Genomic DNA, 16219 nt, shown 5'->3' with positions numbered 1-16219 from the left:
AAGGGGATGTTAATGTCACATCAATGTTAACTAAACACACAACAGTGGAATGCAAAACTAGAATGCCAAAGTGGGAATATTAGAGGACAGGAGGTATATCTCTGATGCACAAACCTACACACACACACACACACACACACACACACATTCAAAGCATATGTGGAAAAAGAAGCATTGGAAAATCAGACTGACTGAAGACTGACCCAGGACACAAAAGGAAAATGAGAAAAGCGTGGATTCATAGAAGCAAAAGAAAGAATTTTAAGAAGGAGTTGAACAAAGAAGTAGAATGATAAAAAGAGATCAGAAAGAAAAGTGCTGAAAGGTTTTCACTGGATTTCGAGGGTTTTGTAACAAGGTAATCAATGGAGTATCTCTGTCAAGGGAAATTTTATCATAAGGGTGGACGCAAAAGAGTGAGTGCACGGGAGGCGAGGACATATACAGAATCAAACAGTTTCACTGAAGAGGGAAGGGAAAGAACTAAACATACCCGAGGTGTGCATCAGGTCACAGACGTGTGTTTTAAGACAAGAAAGGCAGGAGGATATCTGCGAAAAAGGCAAAAATCAGGGGTATTTTAAAGATGTAGGAGAAAGTGGCCAAGCACAGAGGCTCACGCCTGTAATCCCAGCACTTTGGGAGGCCGAGGTGGGCGGATCACGAGGTCAGGAGATCGAGACTATACTGGCTAACACGGTGAAACTCCGTCTCTACTAAAACACACACACACACACACACACGCAATTAGCCGGGTATGGTGGTGGGTGCCTGTAGTCCCAGCTACTCGGGAGGCTGAGGCAGGGGAATAGTGTGAACCTGGGAGGTGGAGCTTGCAGTGAGCTGAGATCACGCCACTGCACTCCAGCCTGGGCGACAGAGTGAGACTAAACTAAAGAGCTTAAACTAAAGAGCTTCTGCACAGCAAAAGAAACTACCATCAGAGTGAACAGGCAACCCACAGAATGGGAGAAAATTTTTGCAATCTACTCATCTGACAAAGGGCTGATATCCAGAATCTACAAAGAACTCAAACAAATTTACAAGAAAAAAACAAACAACACCATCAGAAAGTGGATGAAGGATATGAACAGACGCTTCTCAAAAGGAGACATTTATGCAGCCAAAAGACACATGAAAAAATGCTCATCATCACTGGCCATCAGAGAAATGCAAATCAAAACCACAAGGAGATACCATCTCACTCCAGTTAGAATGGCGATCATTAAAAAGTCAGGAAACAACAGGTGCTGGAGAGGATATGGAGAAATAGGAACACTTTTACACTGTTGGTGGGACTGCAAACTAGTTCAACCATTGTGGAAGTCAGTGTGATGCTTCCTCAGGGATCTAGAAGTAGAAATACCATTTGACCCAGCCATCCCATTACTGGGTATATACCCAAAGGATTATAAATTATGCTGCTATAAAGACACACGCACATGTATGTTTATTGTGGCACTATTCACAATAGCAAAGACATGGAACCAACCCAAATGTCCAACAACGATAGACTGGATTAAGAAAATGTGGCACATATACACCATGGAATACTATGCAGCCATAAAAAATGATGAGTTCAAGTCCTTTGTAGGGACATGGATGAAGCTGAAAACCATCATTCTCAGCAAACTATCGCAAGGACAAAAAACCAAACACTGCATGTTCTCACTCATAGGAGGGAATTGAACAATGAGAACTCATGGACACAGGAAGGGGAACATCACACACAGCGGTCTGTTGTGGCGTGGGGGGAGGGGGGAGGGACAGCATTAGGAGATATACCTAATGCTAAATGACGAGTTAATGGGCGCAGCAAACCAACATGGCACATGTATACATATGTAACAAACCTGCACACTATGCACATGTACCCTAAAGCTTAAAGTATAATAAAAAAATGCAAAAAAAACCCAAAAACAAACAAACAAAAAAACCACCATCATCTCTTGTGAGAACTTCCTCACTGTCATGAGAATAGCATGGGAAAGTGCCCCCATGATCCAATCATCTCCCACCAGGCCCCTCCCTTGACATGTGGGGATTACAATTTGAGACGAGATTTGGGTGGTGAGAGGCCAAACCATATCAAATTGATAGTCTGGAATAATAACAAATGCCCTGGTTCTGTCTTCTCTCCCTGCATTAAACTGAGGAGAGCCAGAGGTTTTGTACCCTTTAATGTATTACTTTGTTTGACCAATCTCACTTCTCCTATAAGAAGTTTCTTTTGATGAAAACTTATAGCCCCTCGGATATCTCTGCTACATATACTTTAGCCAGCAACACAAGTCAGGCCTGAAAGGCAGCAAACATCAGTCTAAATTGATCTTCATCTATATATGCTCTTACATTTGTTCAATTATTCTGTTTTCACTGACCATATGGCCAAGATGGGAAAATAAGAAAAAAAAAATCAATTTGTGGTTACTATCATCTAACTTTGAAAACAGTAGTCATAGCAACATGTAACTTCTTAAAAACCTCCTCACTGTTTTTATTACCTCATAAATAATTTGAAATTGAACACTTATTAAATATTGTTGATTACTACAAGATGAGCCTACAGACAGTAATTACAGCGTTGTCTTCAGGCACAGCTGAGAAAGAGCTATGTATAAACAATAATGTTGCATTTTGTCTCTGTGGTACAAAAATATAATGAGTCAATTACTGTAAACTTGGCTTTTAAACTAAGAATCCTCATGGAAAACAGCTCAGTAGGAAAGAGGAAGACAAACCATTTGTAAACTATATGGAACTTACATTTTTAAGCTATTTAAATAAGATGAAAACACGAGTGATGAGAATATACTGAAGTTTTAAAATTCTACATATATCATTAGTGATTATCTAAATGAATCCACAGATGCAGAACATTAAAAATATTATGTCTGTCAGTATACACTGGCAACTCAGTTGACATGATAATTCAAGAAAGAGGAGACAACACTGGATGGGTTTGCTAAATAGCTCTAATTCCTCAAACTCCAGTATCTTGATTTTATTCTCTGTCCTGTTAACACCTAGAAGTATTTCCATTTATAAAGAATGAAATGTGTACTAGTTAGGGTTCTCCAGAGAAGGAGAAACAAATGGATGTATACAAAAAAAAGAGAGAGAAATATCGAAAGAAGTAGAGCTGCATCGAAGAGGATTTATCAAGGGAATTGGCTCAATTGATTATGGAGGCTGAGAAGTCTCACAATATGGCATCTGCAAGCTGGAGAACCAGTGAAGCTGCTGCTGCTTAGTCCTAGTCCGAAGTCCTGTGAATCAGGGAAGCTGATGGTGTGACTCATTTCAATGCCTAAGATCTGAAAATCTAGATGTTTGCTAGTCCAACTCCCAGAGTCCAAAGCTGGAGAATTTGGAGTTCTCATGTCCAAGGGTAGGAGGAAAAAGGTGTCCAAGATCCAGGAGAAGAAGAGGTAAAGGGAGAGGGAGAAAATTAGAATAAATGAATCTGTCTTCCTTCCTTCCCTCTCTGCCTTTTTATTCTATTTAGGCCTCCAGCTGATTCTATGGTGCCTGTTTACATAGAGTTTACAAAGAGTGAGGGTGGAGCTTCCTTACTGAATACTGATTCAATACCAATCTCCCTCATAGACATACCCCAAAATAATGCATTACTAGCTATTTGTGTACCCCTTAGTCAGTCAAGGTGACACCAAAAATTAGCTATCACAGAATGTAATCCAATGATTGCAGCATATCTGAAGAGCAAGGTCAACACCAAACCCTCATTACTGCAAGTTGAGCATGAGATGTCAAATCTATTTTCATATTAGAATACAAATATGTATAAATCTATTTAACTAGCCTCGATTTTATATTATATTCTTTCTGTGAGAGACACACCTCTTTTTTGTTTTAAGTTTATTATTATTATTTTTTAGTATACTTTAAGTTCTAGGGTACATATACACAACGTCCAGGTTTGTTTATATAGGTATACATGTGCCATGTTGCTTTGCTGCATCCATCAACTTGTCATATACATTAGTAATTTCTCCTAATGCTATCCCACCCCCAGCCACCCAACCCCCTGACAAGCCCCAGTGTGTAATGTTCCCTGCCCTACATCCAGGCGTTCTCATTGTTCAATTCCTATCTATGAGTGAGAACATGCAGAGTGTGGTTTCCTGTCCTTGTGATAGTTTGCTGAGAATGATGGTTTCCAGCTTCATCCATGTCCTTGTGAGGACATGAACTCATTCTTTTTTATGGCTGCATAGTACTCCTTGGAGTATATGTGTCACATTTTCTTAATCCAGTCTAACATTGTTGGATATTTGGGTTGGTTCCAATCTTTGCTATTGTGAATAGTGCCACATGAAACATATGTGTGCATGTGTCTTTATAGTAGCATGATTTACAATCCTTTGGGTATATGCCTAGTAATGGGATTGCTGGGTCAAATAGTATTTCTAGTTCTACATCTTTGAGGAATCACCACACTGTCTTCCACAGTGGCTGAACTAATTTACACTCCCACCAACAGTGTAAAAGTGTTCCTATTTCTCCACATCCTCTCTGGCATCTGTTGTTTCCTGACTTTTTAATGATCGCCATTCTAACTGGAGTGAGATGGTATCCCATTGTGGTTTTGATTTGCATTTCCCTGATGACCAGTGATGATGAGCATATTTTCATGTGTCTGTTGGCTGCATAAATGTCCTCTTCTGAGAAGTGTCTGTTCCTATCCTTTGCCCACTTTTTGATGGGGTTGTTTTTTCTTGTAAATTTGTTTAAGTTCTTTGCAGATTCTAGATATTAACCCTTTGTCAGATGGGTAGATTGCAACAATTTTCTCCCATTCTGTAGGTTGTCTGTTCACTCTGATGGTAGTTTCTTTTGCCACACAGAAGCTCTTTAGTTTAGTTAATTTCCATTTGTCTATTTTGGCTTTTGTTGCCATTGCTTTTGGGAGACACACCTCTTTTACTGGAACTACTCTTAGTGGCCCAACTGGGACCTGAAGGAAATTAAGGGTAATGGGCTGTCCTGGCTTGCAAAACTGTAGGTGATTTTCTGCTTGACATAATGTCTAATTGGCAGCCCCGGGAAAAGGGCATGTATCTACTCTTTAGTTCAGAAGTATATTGTATTATCAAGGAAAAGGAAAAAGAAAACTTTATGCATTGTAACATTTTATAATCACTTCTCAGAATTTGGCTCCTTCTGTCACATAAATCTGATTTCTGAAACTGATAAAGACTACACATAAAATGGATATAGACACACTTCACTTGTGAATATTGATCCAAAAGTCCTAAATAAATTTTTAGCAAACAGAATTCAACAGTACATACAAATACAAACCAACATGCAGAAGCAGTAGGTCATGCATGGGAAGCTGAGGCAGAAGGATTGTTCGAGACCAGGAGTTTGAGACCAGCCTGGGCCATATAGTGAGACCCTATCTCTACAAAAAAAATATAAAACACTAGCTATGTATGATAACACACACCTGTAGTCCTAGCTACTTGGCAGGCTGACGTGGGAGGATTACTTCAGCCCAGGAGTTCGAGGCTTCCATGAGCTATGACAGTGCCACTGCACTCCAACCCAGGCAACAGAGAGACCTTGTCTTCAAAAAAAAAAAAAAAAAAAAATACACACACACACACACACACACACACACATACACATATACATACATATATACATACACACACACACACAAATATATACACATATACATACATTTATATATCATATGAACATGTAGCATATATTAATCTAAAGACGTTTCAAATGTAGGCAATTTATTATAAATTCATCATATTGATAGCTCTGAGAACAAATAATACGATACTCTCCAGAGATGCTGAAAGAAAATTTCATGTGATCCAATCACCATTCATGAAAAAAGAAAACTTAATAAAATAGCAATAATAACTCTATAAATTTATGTTTATTCTATCAATCAATCAATCAATCATCTATCTCAGTCTGAAGCCAGTGTTTTCTTTAATGGGAAAACCCAAAGCTATTGGCAGTATTGCCATCACTACTTACTATCAAATTGGAGGCATTAAACAATGTATGTTTAATACATAAAAATAAAGAGTAAAGAATAATAGTTAAGGGTAAGAATTGAAATAAAAAAAGTAAAATTACCTCTATATGCAGATAATGTAACATATATCTAGAAATCCCAAGAGAATTATTAAGCATAAACTGCTATTAATACAAACATTAATATAATTGAGAAGGTAGCAGGATACTAAGTTAGACACAAATCAAAAGTCTCTCAATATATAAAAATCAACTAAATGATACAATGAAAGTGAAGACTCTATAATAGAAAAATGATACAAAATCTGGGAATAAATAAGAAATATGTAAAAATCTATATGAGGAAAATGTAAAAACAGAAACACAAAAATACACTTGAAGAAACTAAAATACATTCTAAGTTTTTTTATACAATGCATTTCCCAGTTAATTTATCTTCTCAGCATGGTCCAAAGGAAAACACTGGTAATTTATTTTTGGAGTTAGACAAGCTGATTTTAGAGTTCACGTGAAAAAAATAAACAAGCAAAAATAACTAAGGAAATCCTGAAAAACAAGAGTGATGAACGTCAGCCCTACCAGATATTAAAGCATAATACAAAATCTTCATAATGAAAACACTCTGGCGTTAGTTTAAGAATAAACGTACCAAGGAAACAGCAAAGAAAATGCTGAAATAATCCGAGTGCATATAAAAAATTATTTTATCATAAAGGTGGCATCTAAATCACTTGAGAAAAGCTGTGCTTTTAAGAAACTTTCGTTAAAACTCAATCAACATTTGGAGAAAGATAAAATTGGTTATTTACTTCACCAATAAGAAATAAAAGTGAAATCCTAAGTCCCTCAACCAACTAAATGAACCCCTTCTTGGCCAAGGGGACGCCAGAGGAACCTTGAAAACAATCCATGACCATGATGGGATAGGAGGTCAGACATGACTCACTGAACTTCCTCCCTCACTGACTGCCATTAAGTTTCTTTCCCTAAGGGTTAAACAGAGACCACCCTTTTTGAAAGACTCACTCCACCCCTGTTATCAACCAAGTGCCTGACGCTGCCTCACTGGCATTGCAGTTTCCATGAAACAACCTACCAGCATTTCTTCCTGATAAGAGACCACTGACCACAGAGTGGTTCTGGCCAGTCTATAGAGGACGTATACAAAGAGTTACCTTGCCCTCTGCTTCATCTTTTGACATCAGAGGGCCGAAAACTCTACCCTCAGATCGTACCAACGCCTCCATTTTTTGAACATGGGTCCCATGAAGAGGCAGGAAGCCCAATTGCACACGCACAGGTTTCTCCTCTCATAACTATTCGTGACTCCTCCCATAGCTTATTGAATACATATATTTGGCCACCTCCTTCAGTATAAATCCCTGCCTTTTTCTTCTGACCTGTTTCCTACTTCCGGCCAAAGGCTGTGCTTGCCAGCCTGTCAGAATGGCCACCTGCAGGCTGCAACCCTTTATAAGAAATAAAGCTCTCTTTTCCAGATTTATGAGCCTCGTCATTTTTCAGCTGACAGCAAGTAAATAGAATATGATCCAATGAATCAGATGTCTGTGTTAAAGAAAACCATACAAGTACTAGAAGAAAATAAAAGTGAATTTGTTTGTAATCCGAGAGTGGGGACGTTAGTTATTTATATTTATGAATAAAGTGCAGAAAAAATAAAGACTGATTTACATTTAATACAGTGAATAAAAACTCCCGCATGGCGACAAAGACATAAAGTCGGAAGATGAATGATGAAGTAAAGCAAAATATTTAAAATTCGTAAGACAAAGGGCTAATACCTGAAATACCTGAAGTACATAGCATTATTAAAAACTAAAAAAAGACTGAAAGTCTTGCAGAAAATTGGCAAAACATATTGTTCACCAGAAAAAGGCAAAAAATTCTCAACTTCATTCCTAACAACAGAAATCTAAATTGAAACTGCAAAAAAAAGTTTCTAATCTGTCCAATTGCCAAATATAATTTTAAAAATTGATAACTATTCTCATGGTAAAGTTGTGGAAAAATAGGCACTCACGCATTGCGGGTGGGAGAGCGATACTGCTCTCACGTTCTAATGTTTGGTCTAATGTTTGATCTAAACATTGATCTAATGTTTCATGATCCTAAATTTCTCAGAATGGAGTTGCTTACTACAAGCGAGTCAACTTACAGTAAAATTGCTGATGTCTCAGAGTAATAAGCATATATATGGTGGACTGAGGTGGTAAGAGGACACCTGCTATGGCCAGGCACCCCAAAGATCAGACAAGAGGAGGCTGAGATAACAGCTATGGATGTTCCTGCAGAGGGCCATAAAAACTGCAAAGACACTGACCATGGCCAAGAAGACTGCAGAAGCTCTGCCAGTGAGAACTCAGAGGGCTCTTTCCCAGAGGCTGGGGGAGAAGAGCAGTGACCCCCACCGTGGTCCGTATTCAGAGGATAACCAGACCTGCTAGTGTGTCAGTCAGTAAGCCGGTTTCCCGAGCCACTCACTATGGCCCCTTCACCCTCTCTCTTACCACACTGCCTGTGTGTGTTGGATATATTTGCATGGTTGTTGGTGTATGAAAGCCATGCAATGAACTGGGAATTCATAAGCATTTAATTGGCCGTGGAGTCATGAAACTTCCCGGCCCCCAGGTCAGAGTTGGCACAACTAGGCTGATTCAAACCTGACATGAGAAATATGTGGAAGAGGATTTGGTGGAATATCACGCAATTACAGATACATCTATGCTTCTGTCAGAGACAATTGAACCAGAGCAACTCCATCTTGAATAGGGGCTGGGTAAAATAAGGATGAGACCTGCTGGGCTGCATTCCCAGGAGGTTAGGCATTCTTAGTCACAGGGTAGGATAGGAGGTCGGCAGGACTGACATCACAAGATACAGGTCATAAAGACGCTGCTGATAGAACAGAATGCAATAAAGAAGCCACCAAAACCTGCTAAATCCAAGATGGCCCTGGAAGTGACCTCTGGTGGTCTCACAGTTCATTATGGCTAATTACAGTGCATACACATGCTAAAAGACACACCTACCCGTGCCATGACAGTTTACAAATCCCATGTCAACTTCTGGAAATGATCCTATATGGTCTAAAAGGGGGAGGAATCCTGAAGTCCTGGAAATCCTCTCTCTTTTTCCAGAAAACTCAGTAATAATCCACCCCTTGTTTAGCTTATGATAAAGAAATAACCATAAAAATAGTCAACCACCAGCCCTCGGGACTGCTCTAAGAAGTAGGCATTCTTTTGCTTCCTTACTTCCCTGATAAACTTGCTTTCACTTTACTCTATGGACTTGTCCCCAATTTTTTCTTGCACAAGATCCTAGAACCCTCTCGAGTAACACTTTGACTCAGCAATCCCATTTCTAGAATTCTACCCTCAAGATACGCCTTCACGAACACAAAAAACAATATTGTCAGGCTGTTCTTAAACTCCCAGCCCCAAGCAGTGCTTGAGCCTCCCAAAGTGCTGGGATTACAGGCATGAGCCAGCTACCATACCCAGCCTGGGAAGCCATTTAAGTGATTAACATGAGAGCATTTGCTTTTTAAAAGTAATCATGGTGTAGTGTAGAGAATAGAGTTGAAGGAGCAAGACTGCAGAGACCTATTAAAAGGCTATTAGGATAATTCTTAATTTGGAATGACACACTGCCAGAAAGCAAAGGGTCTTTAGGTCCACGGCCTTAGGAATTTTATTGGTCATGTTATAAAACACACACTATAGGAGTTAAGGAATGTGATATGCCAGAACTGACATGGAGAGGGATTTGCACAAGATTCATTTGAGTTCCTGAACAACTACAGCTCTCAAGATGTCTTTTCAGTATAACCTCCCCAAGGTGGTCCTCTTTGATTAGAGGAGCCAATTGCTGTTGCTGTGGGCTGTCAGACAGGAAAAGCTTTTCCTCTACCCTCTGGAACAATACTGAGTTTCCATAGTTTGGGAATTATCATGCTAATCTAACAAAAGACAGATTAGGAAGAGAAAAATAGTTTACTCAGTATGTACATAAGAGCTCACAGCAAATGTACCTCAAAAAAGCAGTTAGAATTTGAGACTTACACACTATCATAATAGGGAAGGGGGACTTATGGAAAAACAAAGAACTTTCAGGAAAGATAAATGGGCCTTTAGGAAAATAGATGAGGACAAGATAGTTTTGTGACAATGTCTATTTCAGTGATTTCTCATCCAGGTGCTGACTTCTCATCTCTGGCAAGAGGAGTCAATCTTTTCTGTTTCTTTAGTGGTGGGGGGCCTGTAGTCCAGTATCGGAAGGTGGAGAGAATAGGTGAACCGAAGGTGTTGGGATACCGATTGCCCAGAGCGAGACTCCGTCTCAAAAAAAAACAAAAACAAAAACAAAAACAAAAACCTACAATACTTCTTGCATCTGCTGATTCTCAAATATCTTCAGCTCAAAATAATCTTCATGCCACAACAATGTTACAGGAAAGGGGTCCCGATCCAGACCCCAAGAGAGGGTTCTTGGACCTCACACAAGAAAGAATTCAGGGCGAGTCCATAGAGTAAAGTGAAAGCAAGTTTATTAGGAAAGTTAAGGAAAAAAAGAATGGCTACTCCACAGACAGAGCAGCCCCAGGGGCTGCTGGTTGCCCATTTTTATGTTTATTTCTTGATGATATGGTAAACAAGGGGTGGATTATTCATGCCTCCCCTTTTAAGACCATATAGGGTAACTTCCTGAAGTAGCCATTGCATTTGTAAATAGCACTTGTGAAAAATCATGGCGCTGGTGGGAGTATAGCTGTGAGGACGGCCAGAGGTAACTCTCATGAACATCTTGGCTTTGGTGGGTTTTAGCTGGCTTCTTTACTGCAAACTGTTTTATCAGCAAGGTTTTTATGACCTGTATTTTGTGCTGTCCTCCTATCTCATCCTGTGACTTAGAATGCCTTAACTGTCTGTGACTACAGCCCAGTTCTCAGCCTCATTTTATCCAGCTCCTATTCAAGATGGAGTTCCTCTGGTTCACACACCTCTGACAATAGTGCCTTCTGGATACCTTTAGGGCCATAGCTATAATCCTTGCTGACTCATGCCAAACATTAAATATTACATATTGTATTAATAGATATATTGGAAAAACAACAAAAAACAAACAACAAACTCTGTAAAGCATTTAAAGTGGTTTATTCTGAGACAATGTAAGTGACCGTGGTCCTGGGAATAGTCTCAAGAGGTCCTGAAAAGGTGTGCCTAAGGCAGTAGGATTACAGGTTGTTTTTAAACAGTTTAGGGACAGAAATTGTATGTCAAATCATAAATCAATTCATAGAAGTCATACATTAGTTCAGCCTAAAGAGGCAGGGTATCTTGAAGTGGGGCTGCGGTTGGGGGCTTACAAGGCATAAGTGAAGTCTGAGATTTTCTGGTTGGCTATTGGTTGAAAGAGTTAAGCTTTGTCTAAAGGTTGATGTCAGTACAAAGAAATACTTGAGTTAAGATGGCTGTGGAGACCAAGGTTCTTGTTATGTAGATGAAACCTCCGGGCAGCAGTCTTAGAGAGAATAGATGGTAAATGTCTCTTTTTGGACCTTAAAATGTGTCAGACTCTTAGTTAATCTCTTCTAGATCTAGGAAAGGTGTGGCTGCTTTAATGGAGATTCTCTACAGATGCAAATTGCCCACACAAAATATAAGGTTTTGCAGGGCCATTTCAAAATATGTCAAAGAAGTATACGCTTGGGTAAAATATTGTGATTTCCTTCAGCATCTGCTATCTGTCATGTGATGCTATACCACAGTCAGTTTAGAATTTGGAATTTTATTGCCACAAATAGTCTGCTTTGTCAGTCTTATTGAGAGGTGACAATGTGCTAGCAGCCCTCGCTTGCTCTTGGTGCCTCCTTGGCCTCCGTGTCGACTCTGGCCACGCTTGAGGAGCCCTTCAGCCCCCCGCTGCACTGTGGGAGCCCCTCTCTGGGCTGGCCGGGGCTGGACCGGCTCCCTCTGCTTGAGGGGAGGTGTAGAGGGAGAGGTACTGGCAGGAACTCAGGCTGTGCGTGGCTCTCGTGGGCCAGCACAAGTTCCAGGTGGGCGTGGGTTCGGCAGGCCCTGCACTCAGAGTGGCCGGCCAGCGCCGCCAGCCCGGGCAGTGAGAGGCTTAGCACCCGGGCCAGCAGCTGCGGAGGGGGCGCCAGGTCCCCCAGCACTGACAGCCCGCCCACACCACACTCGAATTCTCGCTGGGCCTCAGCCGCATCCCCATGGGGCAGGGCTCAGGGCCTGCAGCCCGCCATGCCTGAGCCCCCCTGTGGTGGGCTCCCATGCAGCCAGAGCCTCCCCAACAGGCACTGCTCCCTTCTGCGGCGCCTGGTCCCATCGACTGCACAAGGGCTGAGGAGTGCAGGCGGTGCAGGACTGGCGGGCAGCTCCACCCATGGACCCAGTGATGGATCCACTAGGCAAAGCCAGCTGGGCTCCTGAGTCCGGTGGGTATTTAGAGAACTTTTATTTCTAGCTGGAAGATTGTGTATGCGCCAATCAGCACTCTGTGTCTTGCTCAAGGTTTGTAAATGCACCAATCAGTGCTCTGTGTCCAGCTAATCTAGTGAGGACTTGGAGAACATTTACGTCTAGCTAGAGGATTGTAAATGCACCAATCAGCACTCTGTGTCTAGCTCACAGATTGTAAAAGCACCAATCAGCACTCTGTGTCTAGCTAAAGGCTTGTAAACAAGCCAATCAGTGTTGTGTGTCTAGCTAATCTGGTGGGGTCTTGGAGAATTTTATGCCTAGCTGGAGGATTGTAAATGCACCTATCAGCACTCTGTGTCTAGCTCAAGGTTTCTAAACACACTAATCAGCACCCTGTGTTTAGGTCAAGTTTTGTAAATGCACCAATTATTGCTCTGTGTCTAGCTAATGTAGTGGGGACTTGAAGAACTTTAGTTTCTAGCTAAAGGATTGTGAATGCACCAATCAGCACTCTGTGTCTAGCTCAAGGTTTGTAAATGCACCAATCCGCACCCTGTCAAAATGGACCAATCAGCTCTCTGTAAAATGGACCAATCAGCTCTCTGTAAAATGGACCAGTCAGCAGGGTGTGGGTGGGGTAAGACAAGGGAGTAAAAGCAGGCTGCCCCAGCCAGCAGTGGCAACCAGCTTGGGTCCCCTACTACACTGTAAAAGCTTTGTTCTTTTGCTCTTTGCAATAAATCTTGCTGCTGCTCACTCTTTGGGTCTGCACTGCCTTTCTGAACTTTAACACTCACTGCAAAGGTCTGCAGCTTCACTCCTGAGGCCAGCGAGACCACGAACCCACCGGGAGGAATGAACAACTCTGGACAGGAGGAACGAACAACTCCAGACCTGCCGCCTTAAGAGCTGTAACACCCACTGCGAAGGTCTGCAGCTTCACTCCTGAAGCCAGCGAGACCACGAACCCACCAGAAGGAATAAACTCCAAACACGTCCGAACATCAGAAGGAACAAACTCCAGACACCATCTTTAAGAACTGTAACGCTTACCGCAAGGGTCCTTGGCTTCATTCTTGAAATCATTGAGACCAAGAACCCACCAATTCTGGACAGGTTATGATTTCTATTTTAACGCTAATGCTGGGCAGTTGTGCCTGAACTCCAAAAGGAATGGGGTATAAGGAGTCATCCTGTTTGACCTCCTTTCTTCTCCCATCATGGCTGGGAATTCAGTTTTTTTTTTTTGAAATGGCATCTTGCTCTATCCCCCAGGCTGGAGTGCAGTGGCGTGATCTCGGCTCACTGCAAGCTCCACCTCCCAGGTTCACGCCATTCTCCTGTCTCAGTCTCCCGAGTAGCGGGACTACAGGCATCCACCGCCACACCTGGCTAATTTTTTGTATTTATAGTAGAGACGGGGTGTCACCGTGTTTGCCAGGATGGTCTTGATCTCCTGACATCATGATCTGCCCATGTCGGCCTCCCAAAGTGCTGGGATTACAGGCATGGCATGAGCCACCGCGCCTGGCCCGGGAATTCAGTTTTCCAGGTTTGTTTGGGTCCACTTGACACAGAGAGGGTTTGTTCAGTTGGTTGATGGGGGTTAAGGATTTTAGTTTTAGTTTACAGGTAGTTGAAAATAGATATTTTTCCCCTTTTCCATTTAAATTCTTGTTTCACAGATCTATTAGAAAGTGGATAACTTAGGGCAAGGGCCAGCATTATGACCCTTGCCCTAAGTTAGTTAGAAGTGTTTTCTTCTAAGGCTTCAGAACTAAAGAATAGCTTTCATAGTTTTTAATGGTTGAAAGAAAAAATGCAAAGAATAATATTTAGTGACATGAAAATTACATGAAATTCAAATTTCACTTCATAAAATTTTTGTTAAATTGCAGCCTCATTCATTTACATATTGTCTATGGCTGTTTTCACACAACAGAATTGAGTAGTTGTGACAAAGACAGTGTCACACACACAGTCTGCAAAGCCTAAAGTATTTATTATACTGCTCTTAAGGAGAAAGTTTGCCTAGCCTTGGTCTAGGGACACATTTGTTTCACAGGGACAGTCAGACTTGAATACTGGAAAGAAAATGGACAGAAGTTAGTTATTGTGCAGTTGTCACTTTATTTAAAGTCATCCTACCTTAAGATGAAAGTGCTTTAGCTGTCTTTGAATATAGGTGTATCATGTGTGTGTAAGTGTAAGGTCCTCTGAACGGGCTACACCATGGTGGAGCCACCATGACCCCTGTGACCCACACATACAGGCTTCCTGGAGTCACAAAGCCTGGAGCAACAGGAGAACCACTAAAGAAGGAGAAACAGCTAGTTCCTGCCTTAACTGATTAACCAACCTTGCAACATTCCACCATTGTGATATGTTCCTGCCCTACCCTAACTAATCGACCTTGTGATATTGTGCTTTTTGACCTCCCCCAACCTTGTGACTATCCACCTTGTGATATTCTTCACCCTAACTGTAACTTTCCACTGTTTACCCCTTACCCATAAAACTAACTCCAATCCCACCACCCTCCGCTGACTCTCTTTTCGGACTCAGCCCGCTCATACATGAGAGAATAAACAGCCTTGTTGCTCACATTTAGCCTGTTCAGGGTGTCTTTTCAATTAGATGTGTGTGGAACAGTAAGTTCATGATATCATATGACAGGCGAATTCCATACTCCTTAATGGATTTCCACAGTAGACACTGAAGTTCTTTTTTGTCCTGATCGGGCTATGGGAATCATGACATTCAGGTTTTCCACCTTTCCAGGCTTCCTTGTAGCTAGCACTGGCAATATGACCTAATTTTGGCCAATGAAACATAGGTTGGGGAATATAAGTTTTAAGTCCTGGAAAACTTTTGCTTTCCTGATAAATAGGTTTAAAAGTTTCCCAGTTACTCCAGTTACTCCAGTTTTCTAAAGTTTCCCAGTTACTCTGCTTTTCTAAGCGTACTCACTGTTCTTCCAGCTTTGAATGCAGAAGTGATAGCTGAAGCTGTAGCCACTATGCCATGGCCATGAGGCAAAGTCAAGCGAATAACAGAGGCATCAACCATGACATCTTTGAACTGCTGAGCAAGAAGGACCCTCAGAAAAAGAGTACTAGAATTAGCTCCAATAAGTATAGGTTCTATATCATCCGGGACTGCAAAAAACTGCCTGAAAACAATAAGGTTCATCCACTCTCTTCCTGAAACAACTAAGCATTAATTCAATGGCATCAATCTCCTGGCATCATGCAAGTAAATTTATTCACATACAGACTAATACTGAAAGTGAAAAGCTAGACACAGACTAGCCTTAGAGGTATTGTCTACAATCTTTTCTCATGCCTTCTTTCTCCTTAGGCCTTCTGAGGCTTTAAGTACCTTTGTCTAAGCCTACTCTTTGATTCTTTTATTTTTTATTCATTTTAAGTGCTATGTTTTGAATCTATTTCCTTTTCTCTTTGTGCGAATGCTAATTCTTTCTTCTTTGCTTAATTAATATGTAGCAACTTTTTATTAACAGCAATCAATATACTGTTGGCAAATTGCACATTGTGGTACCAGAATGATGCAGGCAACATTCTTTTACACTGACTCCAAATCTCTGCCAATCTATCCTTTCGGTAATTTTCATCCTATTGTATAAAAAATAGTTTAAAGGTCTTTCTCTCCCCTAGGAGAAGAGGTTCAAAATAAAGTGCTTGTTCCTTAGGGATGTAAAACAACATTTA

The 16219-nt window shown here is 41.1% G+C and overlaps 1 pseudogene; it reads right to left on the bottom strand.

Annotated features, from left to right (window-relative positions):
• Positions 1 to 15680, bottom strand: part of LOC116472480 (protein phosphatase 1A-like) — a 138763-nt pseudogene extending 123083 nt beyond the window's left edge.
• Between the last annotated feature and the right edge of the window lie 539 nt (positions 15681 to 16219).

The sequence above is a fragment of the Hylobates moloch genome, unplaced genomic scaffold, assembly GCF_009828535.3.
Source record: "Hylobates moloch isolate HMO894 unplaced genomic scaffold, HMol_V3 SCAFFOLD_8, whole genome shotgun sequence".
NCBI lineage: Eukaryota > Metazoa > Chordata > Mammalia > Primates > Hylobatidae > Hylobates > Hylobates moloch.
Note: the sequence above shows the minus strand (reverse complement) of the source record. Positions and strands in the feature narration are given on the sequence as shown.